This window comes from Colobus angolensis, unplaced genomic scaffold, assembly GCF_000951035.1.
Source record: "Colobus angolensis palliatus isolate OR3802 unplaced genomic scaffold, Cang.pa_1.0 Scaffold21, whole genome shotgun sequence".
Classification (NCBI taxonomy): domain Eukaryota; kingdom Metazoa; phylum Chordata; class Mammalia; order Primates; family Cercopithecidae; genus Colobus; species Colobus angolensis.
The window spans coordinates 226277-242340 of record NW_012115266.1 but is presented as its reverse complement, the minus strand read 5'-3'; the positions used below and the strand labels follow the sequence as shown (position 1 = coordinate 242340).

Below are 16064 nucleotides of genomic sequence, written 5' to 3'. Positions count from 1 at the left end.
GAAAGTAGACAGACAGGATCCTGGGCAGTGTGTTTACCAGTGGAAACAGGTTCTTCTTGAATGTCGAGGGCCACACCTCGTTTCTTTGGGTCTGTGTGTGTGTCCCGTGAACAACTGGGCATATGCTTCCCGGACAAGCAGGATGTGTTTTCTTCCTGAACCACAACTGTTTTTTCACAGCAATTGTCACTGATGCTGGCCCCTGATTGCTTTCTGGTGGCTTATGGGAGGAGCTGGCTGTGACATCTCGGAGGTGGAAATCTAAGACGCATAAAGATGCCAAAAGCCCACCTCAGCAGGATAAACCATGACCCGACATGAAGTGGGAGCAGGAAGCTCAGCTCCTACCACCAGTGCTTCTCAATGCTCCCAAGTCACCCACCGGAAACAACAGAAGTCCCCGTGGTGGTATGGCCAACCGCTCTGGCTTTGCAGTTGACCGATCAGGTTTCAAAGCCTGACTGTTCACGGTCAGGTGATCTTGGACAAGTGACTTCGCCTCTCCATGCCTTGGTTTCCTCATCCATCAAATGGGGATATGATAGTCCCTGATTCAAAGGTTGTCTTGAAGATGACCCGAACAACCAGCCTGAAGTGCAATGCCTGCCACATAGCTGGCATGGAATAAGTGGCAGTTGGTTCATTTATTCAGCGGGTCATGCTCTGAGCACCTCCTGTGTTCCGGGAGCTGTTATGGGCACTGGGGATGGAGGATAAATGCTAAAAGGTAATGGTGGGGATAACTATCCCAGAAAGTGAGTGAATATTCGAATGAATGAGCAAGCAATATGGCTACCTAATCTTCTATGAATCTACATGCTGTGTTTTTTTGTTTGTTTATTTGTTTGTTTTGTTTTGTTTTGTTTGAGATGGAGTCTTACTCTGTCGCCCAAGCTGGAGTACAGTGGCGCAATCTCAGTTCAGTGCAATCTCTGCCTACCGGGTTCAAGCGATTCTCCTGCCTCAGTCTCCTGAGTAGCTGGGATTTCAGGTGCTTGCCACCACGCCCAGCTAATTTTTGTATTTGTAGTGGAGACAGGGTTTCACCATGTTGGTCAGGCTGGTCTCGAACTCCTGACTTCTGGTGATCCACCTGCTCAGCCTCCCGACGTGCTGGGATTACAGGCATGAACCATCACGTCCAACCACTGTCTGCGTTTTAAGCAATAGAGACGGCTCCCTGGGCTGTTTTAGGAATGGTTCTTCCATCTCTGGAGATGACAGACTGCATTCTGGGAAAATCACCTGAATGTTGCCTGGAGCTTTTCCTCCTGGCATGGTCCCTTCACCTGGAAACCTCTGCATCCTATTCGGGGTGCAAGATACATAATGACAAAACTAGCCAAACCCTGAAATGGCAGCTGTGATAACACAGCTGTTTAGTACTTGTTACAGGTGAGGTTTGCATTTCGTTGACTATTGACACAGAAGTGCTGGGAACAGGCTGCAGGATCGGAGGGCCAGGTCCTCCGCCCCACAGTGCAGGTGCAGGTCACCACCCACTTACTTAGCGCCACATCACACCATTGCTCCTGCTGCTTGTCACTCGGAGCCCCCTTCCTGGTTCCCCAGGCAGCTCCTAAGCCCAGCCCTATGGCTCCTCCTCCCTGGAGGCTTCTCTGACTCCCTGCTCCGTGTGCTTTTCCTTTCTCTGTTGACCTTGGTCCCACCTCCAACACCCCCAAGGTAACTGCTGCACCACTGTTGGGGGCCCCAACTCTCTCTCCTGTGCTTCTCTCAAGCTTTTCCTCCTAACTTCTATAACATCGAGAATTGTGCTCCCCGTAGGCACCTCACAAATGTTTAGTGCTTGTGGTTCTAGTTCCCCTCAGGAGTAGTTAAATTAAAAGGCAGAAGACATGATATTTGAAGATAGGACCTGGATTTAAACCCTACTCTGCTATTCTCTAGCTGTGTGACCTAGGACAAGTTCACTCACATCTCTGACCTCAATTTCCTTACCTGTCAAATGGAGATATTAACAGGGTTATAGGAAAACTAAGGGAGAGGACATGCTTGGAAATTCTCATGAGGACGGAAAGCAACGTGATGCATGGTTGACCACCAGTGTCAGCATTTACCCAGGCTTATTTGTGCTTCAAGAACCTTCCATTGCCATATACACTTTTTTTTATTTGAAAGCAAACAGGTTTTATTGGAGCAGACGTTCATAAAAGTGTACACATCATAATTTTACAGTTTGAAGAATTTTTACAACATGAATGTATCTGATGATTACAACCCAGATCAAGCTAAAGAACATTACTAGCTCCCCTGAAGCCCCCTTCATGATGCCCACCCACCCCCAGGCATTACCCTCCACCCGTCACTGTGGATTCAACTTGCCTGTTGTTGAATTCAGTGGAATCGAGCTTTTGCTCTAACCTTGTACGTTAGATTCTTCAACGTGGTTACATGTAGAAGTCCTTCATTCTCGTCGCTCTAAAGTATTCTGTTGTATAAACACACCACAGATTTCCTGTTGACATGGTCAGGTTTTGGCTTGGGGTCTGATCTTGGTTTGCTTTGAGCCATTCTGGTGTGTGTGTTGTGGTATCTCATTGTGGTTTTACGTTGTGTCTTTTTGAGGACTAATGCTGGTGGTCACCGTATCATAGGCATATGGATCATTTGAAGAGCCTCTTTTGAGGAAGTGCTCATACGAGAATTTTTTTTAATTGGGTTATTTGTCTTTTTCTATTCCTTTGTAAGAGTGGCTTACATACTTTGGAGACAAGTCCTTTGAGATTTATATGTATTTCAAGCATCTTCTCCCGCTCTATGTCTTACCTTTTCACTTACTTAATGTTGCCTTTTGATCAACACAGGTTTCTAATTTTATTGAAGATTTATTAATCTTTTCCTTTGTGGTTACTGATTTCTGTGTTCTGTTTAAGAGATATTTGTGCATCCTAAGGTCATGAAGGTAGCCTTCTGTGGTATATTCTAGAAGCTTTATGGTTGGCCTTTTTGCATCTGGAATTGGCTTTGTGTATGACATAAGGTAGGTGGTCAAGGTCCAGCTTTCTCCCTGTGACTCTCCACACCACTTACTGATTCCACACCACTTATTGATTACACCCTACTCATTGAAAACACAGTCCTTTCCCACACTGCACTACAGCAGCACCTTTGTAGTAAATCAAGTTGTGGAATATATGCAGGTCAGTTTCCAGAATCTCTACTTTGATCCATGTATCCTTGAATATTACACTGTTATAACTATGGTTGGTCAATATGAATATCAGGTAGTATACGTCCTCTCACTTTTCCCTTGAGGGAGTCTTCAGTCTTGTTGGCCTTTGGCATTTCCATATAAATTTCAGTATCAGCTTGTCAACCTCTCTTACACACACACATGCACATACACACATGCCTTCTGACATTTTGATTGGGATCACATTGAATATATAGGTCAAGACCAATTTGGCGAGAATTTTTTTTTTTTTTTTTTGAGACTCAGTTTTGTTTTTATCACCCAGGCCGGAGTGCAATGGCACGATCTTGGCTCACTGCAACCTCCGCCTCTCAGGTTCAAGCGATTCTCCTACCTCAGCCTCCCAAGCAGCTGGGATTATAGATGCCCACTACCACACCCAGCCAATTTCTTTGTATTTTTAGTAGAGACAGGGTTTCACCATTTTGGCTAGGCTGGTCTTGAACTTCTGACCTCAGATTATCTGCCCATCTCAGCCTCCCAAAGTCCTGGGATTACAGATGTGAGCCACCGTGCCTGGCCCCAGTTTGGGGAGAATTGATGGTTATGCTTATTGAGACTTCCAATCCATGAACATGGACCATCCTGCCATTCATTCTGGTTTTCTTTCATGTCTCTTAGTAATGTTTGGTGATTTTTCTTTGTGGAGGGCATGCATCTTTTCTGTTTGTTCTTACGCATTTAATTTTTTTTAATGTTGTTTAAAAAGGCATGAGTTTTTAGGATTTTGTTTGTTCCTAGTATATAGAAGAACAATTGACTTTTGAGCGTTAATCTTGTATTCAGTGACTTTGCCAAATTTACTTTTTAATTCCAATAGTTCATCTGGTTTGCCAAATTTACTTTTTAATTCCAATAGTTCATCTGAATTTTCTCCTTTCAAAATCATGCTTTTGGGGATAATGTCAGTTTCATTTTTTCCTTTCCAATCCATAACTTTGTGTTTCTTTTTCTTGCCTTATTACATCCCTAGAACATCCAATGCAATGTTGAATAGGAGTGGAGGTGGCAGACATCTGTGTTTCAATTCTAGCATCAGGGTATAGCTTTCAATAGCTTACTATTTAACATGCTATTTGTTGTAGATTTAGTCGTTTCTCTTTAATTTGCTAAGAGTTCTTACAAACAGGTGTTAATTTTACCAAATGCTTTTTGAGCACCTGCCAAGATGATGATTTGGGGTTTTTTTCTCCTTTATTTTGTTAATTTTTGAGTATTAAACCAAACTTACATCCCTGAAATAAGTTCAATTTGGTCCTAATATTTTAACCTTGTTAATGGAAGTGGTTTGCTGGTATTTTTGTTTAGGATTTATAAGAGATATGTATATTTATAAGATATATTGTCTCATATTGTAAGAGCCTTTTCAGGTTCAAATTCACTGGGAAATGGTCTCTCTACCTATTCCTGGAAGTTTGTGGAAGATTGGTGTTATTTCTTCCAGAAATGTCTAGAAAATTTTTACCAATGGAGCTCTATGTACCTAGAGTTCTCTTTACAAAAATAATTTTAATTAGAAATCAAATTGATTTCTAGATATAGGACATTGTGATTGTTTACCTCTTCTAATGCAAGTGTTGGGAAGTGGTGCTTTTCTGGAAAATGGTCCATTTCATCCAGATTTTCCAATGTATTTGAATAATTATTAATAATGTACTCACATTATCTTTTTCCTGTCTGCAGAAACTGTTGTAATGTCTGCTTCCTCGTTCTTGTTATCCATCATTTGTGTCTGTCTTCTCTATTTTGTACTTTGTCTCCAACATGGCCCTCAGGCCCAGGAAAGAGGGGCCCCTGCTCAGGACCCTGAGCTACCACAACCCTCCTCTGGTCCGCACACCTCGCCGCGGGTATAAAGTTCATGGAGCTAAGGGAACTGCACACCCAGGGCCCACACACCCCTTCCGAGACCATGCCTAGCTATTCAGGCCCCAAAGGTCCCTAACTAACGGCCCCCAGCCTGCTCCCAGAGCCTGCAAGTCCTCCCCACTGGCTTTGTCTTTCCAAAGACAAGCCATGGGAACATGGTGTAGGCCAAGCAGGTAGCTAAGGGGCAGATGTTGTGGGGCTGTTGTCAGACTTTGGAGGTACAGGCTCCTCACAGCACAGGATGGTGCCAGGGGTCGTGAAAGTGTGTGGCAGCTACCAGCTCCCCACCACCTCAGCTGCTGGCACACATCTCCAAGGAGTCTGAGACTCCTAAATCTGAACCTAGCCTTCTCTGTTGTAGGAAGGTATATTTGTCAAAGCAGAAACAGAAAATATTTCATTCCATTGTTTGCTAGCTTGCTTTATAACTTAACTATTTAGACATGTGGCATGTGGTCTCCACTCTTGTGAGAGGCAGGCCTGAGTCTTGATTGAGTTTTATCAATTTTATTAGTCTTTTAAATAAGCAATTTTAGTTTTGTTGATTTCTCCATTATAAATTTGATTTCTAAATTGTTGGTTTCTGTTCTTTATTATTTGTGTCCTTCTACTTTGGGTTTAATATACAGTCCTTATTAGCTTTCTGAGTCATAAATTTAGATCATTAATTTTCAGCCTTCTTTTTGGGCTCAAATGCATTTAGGGCTGTACAAGTATTTTCAAACACAGAATTAGCTACATATGATGATACCGTAATATGATATGGGATATCATATTTTCATGATATCCAGTTCAAACTGTTTGTAAATTTTCACTGTGATTTAATCTTGTTCTATAGATAAGTTAGAAGGGTATCACTTAATTTCCAAACACTGAGTTTTTTTATAGTTGTCCTTTTGTTATTGGTCTTTACTTGTTTCTATTGTTATCAGAGGACAAGATTTCAGTCCTTTGAACTATGTTGAGGCTGGCTTTATGGCTCACCATGGGCTATTGTGGTAAATGATTTTTTGTGCACTTAAAAATACATATATATTTGGTAATTTTTGTCAATTTTGTGTGTGTGTGTATGAAATTCTATGATTTCCTGAAAGAGTTGTACTAAATTTTAAGTTAAAATATGTAATCACAATTAATGGTTTATTCCTTATTTTAGTTCTGTCAGTTTTGGGTTTATGTATTTTGATATGTACATAATTTAAAATTGTTATATCTTTCTGTTGACTATAAAGCATCCCTTTTTATCTCTAGTAAAATTTCTTATTTTGAAATATATTTATTTGATATTTCTATAGCTGCAGCAAGTTTCTTTCAAGTGTTTGCATGGTATATTGATATTTTTTCCGTCCTTTGACTTTTAATCATTCTGGTTCTTTATATTAAAGTGTGTCTTCTGTATACAATATACAGTTGAAGTTTTAAAAAAAATCAGTCTGATAACTTTGTCATTTAATTGGAATATTTAGGCCATTTATATTTACTATAAGTACTGATGTATGTCTGGGTTTACATCCACTATATTACTGTAAGTTTTATAGCTATACCATTTGTTTTTTGGACTTTTTTACCTCCTACTTTTTGGTTAATCAATTCTTTTTTAAATTGCCATTTCTCTCTATTATTTGATTAGTTATGTGTGTCTTCAAGTGGTTGCACTAGAAATTGCCACATACATTCCTGGCTTTTTAGAGTCTTTCTTAAAACAATATTTACACCACCTTTGGACAATGTGAAAACCTTAACTTAAGGTTTTAAAAATGCTTTTAACTTCATTTACCTTCCCCCCCACCCCACCTTTTGTTTATTTTTGTCATGTATTAATGTTACTTATATTTAATCCCCACAAGACATTGTTATTGCTATTTTAAACAATCAATATTCATTTAGCTTTACTCACATATATATTTTCCTTTCCAATGTTTTTTATTCTTTTCTACCTTATCAGACTTTCATATGGGATTATTTTCCCTCTGTTTAAAAATTCCTTTTAGTATTTCTTTTAGTGCAGGTCTGCTGTCAATGAATTCTCTTAGTTTTTGTTCATCCAAAAACATATTTATTTCATTTTCATTTTTGAAAGATATTTTCTCTAGATATAGAACCCTAGATTGGCAGTAATTTTCTTTCAGCAATTTCAGTATGTCACTCTATTGTCTTTGGTTTCTATTGCTTCTGTTGAAAAGTCAGCCATTTACCTTATTATTAATCTTTTGAAAGTAGATGTCTTTATTCTCTAGCTGTTTTGTCATTTTTCCCTTTTTTTTGTTTTCACCAATTTTGCTATGATGGGCTGGGATTATTCTGATAGGGTCTGGACCATACTTTTCAACATCGTGCTAGATATCCTAGGAAAAAAACAAAGCAAGAAAAATAAATAAAACTATGGATAGAAAAGGAAAAAATAATGCTGACATTATGCAAATATAACCTGTTTGGGGTTCATAGAGCACATCATATTCTTAACTAAACATGGCCTGATGTCTTTCATCAGTTTTGGAAAATTCTTGGTCAGACACCTCAAACATTGCTTCTGCCCCATTTTCTCCCTTCTGTGTTTTCAGAAGTCCAGCTGCGCATAGGTTAGGTATGTTTACAAGACGTGGATGCTTCTCATGGTCTTTTCTGTGTTTTACATCTTTTTTTTTTCTCCTATGCTTCAATTTTAATGCTTTCTGTTAACCATCTTTCAGTTTAGCTCATCTCTTATATTCTATCTAATCTGCAGCTCTACTTACCTTTTGAGTTATCATTTTTGGCTTTGGAATTCCCATTGGATTCTATCTGTACATTCTCATTCTCAAGTGAAATTCTCTATCTTTGCATTTACTGTATTCGTCATATTAACAGATGTGTCTAATTACCCCAATATCTGGATCTGCTGTTGGTCTGTTTCTATTGTCCTTTGGTTTCTGTTTGGTTGTTTTACTTTGTTTTGTTTCTGTGGTTCTTGATTATTTAGCTCTGCTTCCTGGCATGGGTGGTGATTTTTAATTGAATCTTGGATATCACGTGCGGACAGTGCAGAGGCTCCAGATGATGTTCTCTTCTTCCAAGAGGATTCTTGTCTTTTTGGCAGGCAGAATGCAGAAAGACCGGCTGGTTTCTGTCAGGGTTGGAGATGATTTGAGATTAGACTTAAGGACTTATGGAAGGCAGGTCTTTTTCTGGGTTCTTGATAGAAAGCCTGGAGAGTTTACTAGGACTCTACCTCCTTAGAGTACCCTGAACTCCAATTATATGTGTGTGTGTGTGTGTGTGTGTGTGTGTGTGTGTGTGTGTGTGTGTGTGATGTGTGAGCAATAAAGCTTTTTAATCACCTGGGTGCAGGCGAGGCAGACTGAGTCCGAAAAAGGAGTCAGCAAAGGGAGATGGGGTGGGGCAGTTTTATAGGATTTGGGTAGTGTAGTGGAAACTTACAATTAAAGGGGGTTTTCTCTTGCAGGCAGGGGCAGGGGTTACAAGGTGCTCGGTGGAGTGCTTCTGATACTCATTGTCCAGGAGAAGGAATGTCACAAGGTCAATTCATCAGTTAGGGTGGGGCAGGAACAAATCACCATGGTGGAATGTCATCAGTTAAGGCAGGAACTGTCTATTCTCACTTGTTTTGTGGGTCTTCAGTTGCTTCAGGCCATCTGGATATATACGTGCAGGTCACAGGGGATGTGATGGCTTAGGTTGGGCTCAGAGGTCTGACATTCCTGTCTTCTTATATTAATAAAAAAAAAAAATAGTGGTGAAATGTTGGGGCGGCAAAAAATTTTGGGGGTGGTATGGAGAGAGAATGGGCGGTATTTCTCAGGACTGCTTCGAGTGGGATTAGGGGTGGCATGGTAACCTAGAGTGGGAAAGATTAAACTGAAGAAAGATTTTGGGGTAAGGGGTGATATTGTGCGGTTGTTAGAAGGAGCATTTGTTGTATAGAATGATTGGTGATGGCTTGGATGTGGTTTGGTATGAATTGAGAAACTAAACGGAAGACACAAGGTACAAATAAGAGAAGCAGAAAAACAGTATTAAAAGACTGAGAATTGGGAGGACCCAGGACATCCAGTTAGAGAGTGCCCGAGGGGGTTCAGCATAATTATTTACTTGGTTGGTGAATTTTTGGGCTCTATCCTTGATTTTTTTATGTTGTCATATACTAGGCCAGATTGATTTAGGTAAAAACAACACTCTTCATTTAAACATATACAAAGTCCTCCTTTTTCAGCAGTAAGTCAAGGCCTCGGTGGTCTTGGAGGACAACCGCAGCTAAAGAGTCAACCCGGGCCTGAAGGATTGATAAATTTTGTGATATGTCTGCGATGCTAGCAGAGAAGTTATTAGAGAGGCTACGGAAGGTTGTGAGGAGATTAGCAGCCTGGCGAATTTCCTGTCTAGCTTGCTGGAGGACTGGAAGATAGTTGTCCAGAGGGCTGGTGTCTGGAACAAGGTTGGGGCTGAGCAAGAAAGTGCGTCCATATAAAAGTGCAAATGGACTGTACCCTGTAGCATTTCAAGGGCAAACTCTAATTCTGGGAAGGGCAAGAGGTAGGAGTACTGTCCAGTCATTTTTAAGTTGGAGGCTGAGCTTGGTGAGGTGTGTTTTTAAAAGACCATTAGTCCATTCTACCTTTCCTGAAGATTGAGGACGGTAAGGGGTATGAAGGTTCCACTGAATACTAAGAGCCTGAGAGACGGCTTGGGTGATTTGACCGATAAAAGCCGGATCGTTGTCGGCCAGGCATGGTGGCTGACGCCTGTAATCTCAGCACTTCAGGAGGCCGAGGCAGGCAGATCACGAGGTCAGGAGATCGAGACCATCCTGGCTAACATGGTGAAACCCCATCTCTACCAAAAATACAAAAAACTAGCCAAGGGTGGTGGCAGGTGCCTGTAGTCCCAGCTCTCTCAGGAGGCTGAGGCAGGAGAACAGCGTGAACCCAGGAGGCGGAGCTTGCAGTGAGCCAAGATTGCGCCACTGCACCAGCCTGAGCGACAGAGTGAGACTGCATCTCAAAAAAAAAAAAAAAAAAAAAAAAGCTGTACCATTGTCAGATTGAACAGAAGTAGGAAGGCCAAATAGGGGAATTATATCTGTTAGAAGGGAAGGAATGACTGCAGTAGCCTTTTCGAGCTAGTGGGAAAGGCCTCGACCCATCTGGTGAAGGTGTCAATCCAAACTAGCAGATACTCAAATTTACGGACACGGGGCATATGAGTGAAGTCAATCTGCCAATCTTGTGTTGGAGTAAATCCATGAGCCTGATGCGCAGGAAAAGGAGGAGACCTGAGAAAGCCTTGGGGGCTGGTGGCATGGCAGACAGAGCATTGAGAGGTGATGGTCTTAAGGATGGATTTCCATGAAGGGAAGGAGATGAGGGGCTGCAGGAGGCAAGCCAGAGGCTTGTGTCTCACGTGGAGGTGATCATGAAGGGAAGAAAGAATGGATTGAGCTTGTGAGGCAGGAAGAATGAATTTTCCAGGATCGAAGGACCACTTGCCCTGAATTGGGAAAGTCTGGTAGAGCAGGTTTTCAGAAGAAGAGTAGGTGGGAGTGATAAAGGAGAAAGAAAAATACTGGCCTTCTGGAGTGGGGGCTGGCGTATTACTGGGTGTGGAGGCATTGGCTATTTTATTCTTTTTATTTTTATTTATTTATTTATTTTTTATTTAATTAATTAATTTATTTATTTGTTTTGGCTGTCCTGTCGGCATAGGCATTTTCCTTTGCAATAAGAGCAGTAGGTTTCTGGTGTCCTTTATAATGAATGACTCCAGCCTTGGCCGGCAGGAGAGCAGCCTTAACGAGGGCCTTTATTAGGGCGGCGTTGATCATGGAAGATCCTTGTGTGGTAAGGAAGCCTCTTTAGGCCCAGATGACCGCATGGTTATGGAGGATGAGGAAAGCATATTTGAAGTCAGTATAAATGTTAATGTGCGTTCCTTCAGCGAAAGAGAGCGCACGAGTTAAAGCAATCAGTTCAGCTTGTTGGGAAGTGGTGGAGGGGGCACGTGCAGCAGCTATGATAAGAGTGGTGTGGGACATGACAGCACATCCAGCTTTAGCTGGTGAAAATTGATTGGGTTTAGAACTGCCATCAATAAACCAAGTGTGGTCTCGGTTTGGAATTGGAAGAGTAGAACTCTGAGGAAAGGGGGAAGATGCCATGTGTATTAGGGAAACACAAGCATGTGGTTCAGGACTTGTGTTGGGTGCTAAGTGAGACACTGGGCTGAAATCGGGCCCATGGGTAATAGTGACTGTTGGAGTTTCAACAAAGAGCGAATAGAGCTGGAGGAATCGAGGGGCAGACGATATATGTGAAAGGTGTGAGGAGGATATTAATGTTTGAAGGTTATGAGACCTGTAAAGGGTAAGTGGAGCACAGCCTGTGATTTTGAAGGCCTCTAGAAATATTAAAGCAGCGGCTGCCACCGCATGCAGACATGAGGGCCAGCCTAGAACTGTGAGGTCAAGTTGTTCTGCTAGAAAGGCAACAGGTTGTGGGCCTGGCTCCTGTGTGAGGACTCCAGCAGCATAGCCTTGGATTTCAGCTGTGTGTAAGGAAAAGGGATGGGACGAGTCGGGGAGTGCTAGTATGGGAGCTCTCTCCAGGGCCTTTATGAGAGAGCAAAAGGAGGAATGGGGAAAAGGCTTAGGGTCTATGGGATCAGTTAAGTTACCCTTTGTGAGCTGGTAAAGTGGTTTGGTTAGGATAGCAAAGCCTGGTATCCAGAGTCAGAAGTACCCAACAACGCTTAAGAACGAAAGGAGTTGTTCTCTGGCGGTAGAGATTGGGGTCTGGGAGATTAACTGAACACAGTCTGCAAGAAGGGCGTGTGTATGCTGATGGAGGATTATACCGAGATAGGTAACACTAGGGGAAGATGTCTGTGCCTTAGAGAGGGATATTCGGTACCCCTTTGAGTAGAGATGTTGAAGAAGCAGGATAGTGTCCTGCTGGGAAGATGGATAAGAAGGATTGCAAAGAGGAAGATCATCAAAATATTGAATAAGGTGGAAGGCAGACGGGAGAAAAGAAAGCAGATCATGAGAAAGGGCCTGGCCAAAGTAGTGTGGGCTGTCCCAGAAACGTTGGGGCAGAACAGTCCAGATGAGTTGGGATTGGTGAGTGCCTGAACTCCAATTTTTGCCTCCTCTTTCTCTCTCTCTCTCTCTCTCTTTTTCTCTCTTTCTCCTGCCTCCCACCTCCTCCAGAATGTTGAGCTTATTTCTCTGCAGCTCCCTTCTCTTAGCCCTCAAGTCCCGTCTGCCTTAGTTGTCTTCCAATTCCTTCTAGCAGCTACTTATAGCAGCTGAGTTTCTCTGTTTTTTAATCCGGCCTTTATAGATGTTCTTGACATCTATAAAGTTAACTGTTGTCTACTGGAGCACCTTGTTCAGGAGCTGCTTTTCCTCTGGAGCCTTGCCCAGGGTCCCCTCTCCTGGACTACCATGGGCTCCATGTCTGTCACAGCAAGGGGGTTCTGGCATCACAGTCACCTGTGTGCATGTCTATCCTCCATGAGACTGGGCAGGTTCCCAAACCTGCCTGTCCTCTGGGCCCACGAGGGACTGTTGAAAATCCCTGAGTGGGAAGTCCTAGAATGTGGATATTTGAAAGCTCCTTGTGTAAAGCAGTGACTATCCAGATGAGCACTCTGTAAATATGCGCAAGACATTGGACTTCCCTGGGGCGGGAAACTGCCATAGACCAGAATGTGTCTATATGTTGTTTGTTGCTGTTGTTGCTTGAGACAGAGTCTCACTCTGTCACCTGGGCTGGAGTATAGTGGCACAATCTCGGCTCACTGCAACCTCCGCCTCCCAGGTTTGAGTGATTCTCTTCCCTCAGCCTCCTGAGTAGCTGGGACTACAGGCACATGCCAGCACGCCTGGCTAATTTTTGTATTTTTTACTAGAGATGGGGTTTCACCATATTGGCTAGGCTGGTCTCAAACTCCTGACCTCGTGATCCGTCTGCCTTGGCCTCCCAAAGGGCTGGGATTAAAGGCGTGAGCCACCGCACCCGGCCAACAATGATTTTTACTGCATCAATTGGTGTTTGTTGAATAAAGGCAGGGAGGGGAGGAAAGAATGGGATGGGGGTAGAGAAGGGCAAGATCAGGGAGAATTCCAGCTCCTCAGGCCTAGACCTGTCATCTTATCAGAACAATCCCAATCACCTGACAGTGGTCTGGAGACCAGTGGCCCTTCGACAAGAGCATTTGAGCTGAGCAATTTTTGCCTTTCTTAAAGATAAGATTAAATTAACGTGAATCCAAGTCTTACCACGAGGACGTTGCCCTTTGCTGGGAAGCTGAGCAGTCCCCAAGTACCTCACCCGTGATTTTCTTGGTGCCTCATTACACATGGTAGCAAAAATGGCAAGCCCCTAAGAGGACCACTGTGATCCTCTGAAGATGGGGGTTCCCAATCCCGCGAACCCAGTTCTTCAGAACGCTGTTTGTTCTGGAGAAATAAGAACTGGTCATATCTAGTCCTTGTTTCCCTCTCTTTTGATCATTTCTTGGATGAGTCAAAATCAGGTCACCACCAGCACCAGGATGTGACATGAAGGGACGCGCCTCAGCCCCACAGGGTACATTCCTGCCCTCTTCCCAGACTCAGGTCTTCCCTGCCTCTGAATCTGGCTCTCTCTTTCCCTTGTTCTCACTTTTCTTTCTTTTTTTTTTCTGCCCTTCCCTTCTTTTCTTTAATTCCTCTTTCTTTTTCACCTGGGGAAAAAGTCTTCAGACTTCCGGAGTGGATCCATGAGTGTGAACGGGACGCAGCCTGCCAACATCATTTTTCCTCAAGGCACAGAGGCTGTTCCTGTGGCTGGGCACAGCTGAGAGGACCCTCTCGCTGCACTGGGGGATTGATGGCTGATGGAGGGAAGGAAGCTCATAGAACATCAGGCAGAGTTCGTCCTGCTCCCCTCAGACTCCTTATATCACACTGATGGGGTTGCAGCCCTGGCCTGCAGGGGTAGGTCCGGCCTGACGGAGGCTGGGACATCTGGAAGCCAGTGGCCTCTCAGCCAGCCCCTGGCTGCTGCGCACATTCTCCGGGAAGAGTCCCGGGCCTCTTCTTCACTCCCCCTCACCCTCCCAGTGGGGGTTCTCTGACCCCAGCAACACAGATGGGCAGGGAGGCGTCTCCAAAGGCCGGACGCATAGCTGAGAAATCATTTCTCAGTCCCTGTGTGGCCCCTTGCTCTTAACCTTTTTCTCCTTTGTTCTTAGTCCTGTTTTTGCCCTGATTTTTCAGCTGGGCGCCCTGGACTGAGGCAAACTTTAAAATTGCCCCTGGGATCAGACACACGCTGGCCCCCTCTCTGGCTATGCTGGCCTCCCTGTTTAGGGCAGCAAGTAGGGAACAGCTGGCTCAGTCCAGGCCAGATGATCCCCCTTCCTCCAAGCCTCCTCCTTCTTCCCTTTCCCCTTGCCATGGGAAGTTCTTCTCTTCTTCCACTCCTTCCATCCTCGCCGTCTGTGGGCCTGATGCTGATTATCCTGTTCACTATCAAAATTATTTGGGAGAAGAAAGTCATTTATACTTTAGTATGAGTTTGATCCACAGTTTGTTTTTCCTTGGTCTATTTGCTCTCTGAGTCTCACTGGCAGATGAAAAGTTGAGGGCTGCATTACAGACATTTGGGGCCATTACAGGAGAATGCGGGTGAGGGATGGGCGGGGGGCGGGGCGCTGTCCATAGAAGGACCCTCCAGAGCCCAAGCAGTCACACACACAAGCTGCCACCCCCAGTCCTCGATCGGTTTCCACACCGTTCATAGTCTGAGACAAAGGAGTTTAAAGTATGTGGTTGAGAGTGGCTTGGAGCCCAGCCAGGTACCGGGAGCAGGGGAAACTGAGGCTGCTTGGCTGGGCAAGGCGAGAATGCAGGGAGTTTTTAAGACAGCTGACTCTGTAGCTCTGATTTTTTTTCTTGTGAAGGAGCAATCCTGTTTGCCTTCAAGCCTGGGGATGGGGCTGGCTCTGTGGAGCAGGTTGCATTTAAGCCGGGTGGGCCTGCCCCAGGAGTCGTCGGCTGCCTCCAGAGGGGGTGAGGTTTCCATCACGGGGGTCGAGGTCTCCTGGATTCAGCCATGATTAGAGGAGGCTTTGCATATTGCCGGGATTGTGCCAGACCGGATACACGGGGGCCTTGACTAAAATGTGTTTCTTGGGCCCTGCCCCCAGCTCACTGAACCCAGGAGCAGCCCTGGGATCATTGTGACCTCACAGCTCAGACAGCATCAGTCCCCCGTGGGGGCCGCCTTTCCAGCCCCTCTTCCCAGCAGAGGATCCCAGTGCCTTCCTGGCCTGATGGCCCTGCAGGCCTGGCCCTCCCAGCTTCCTCTCTGCCCTTGTCCCCCGTCATTCCCCCAGTTGGAGGGTGCCCCAGCCTGGCTGACGTCCGTTCTTGTCCCCAGCACACACAACTCTTCCCAGCCTCAAGGCCTTCACCTGGCTGTGCCTCTGCCTGCGATGTTCCTCCCAGTCTTGTCAGGGCTGGCTCCTGGGGATAAGATATCTGCTCAGACGTCACCTCCCCAGAAGGGCCTTCCACAGTCAGCCACGTCGTGTCCCCCCACGCCTGCCCCCACACTCGCTAGCCCACCGTCCCCTCTTCCTTCTTCCATCCCCCGCCGCAGTCATCACCATCTAATATTCCTGTGCATGCATCTGTTTGCCTTTCTGGCTTCTGGTTTTGGTCTGCCTTCCCCCGGAAGGTAGCTCTGTGGGAATAGAGCAGGCTGCCTCCCCTCTGGAAGGTAGCTCTGTGGGAGTAGAGCAGGGACTTGTTTGCACTGTTTATTCCGTGACCCAGCCCCGGCTCTGTGTCTGGCACATAGAAGAGTCGCTGAATGAATGAATGAATGAATGAATATCCATTTTGTGTATGAATGAGGGACAGGTTTGGAGGTCACTGGAGCAGATGGCCAAATCTGTGACAGCTGTGATAATAAACAGCGATTACAAGCAGAGG

The 16064-nt window shown here is 44.6% G+C and overlaps 1 long non-coding RNA gene across 1 annotated transcript; it reads right to left on the bottom strand.

The window, feature by feature from the left end:
* Nucleotides 1-7125: 7125 nt before the first annotated feature.
* LOC105512052 lies at nt 7126-15245 on the bottom strand. The gene is made up of 2 exons (XR_001001808.1): nt 13808-15245; nt 7126-7431 (listed from the first exon to the last, which is right to left on the bottom strand). It is a non-coding gene; the product is annotated as an uncharacterized LOC105512052 (long non-coding RNA).
* Between the last annotated feature and the right edge of the window lie 819 nt (nt 15246-16064).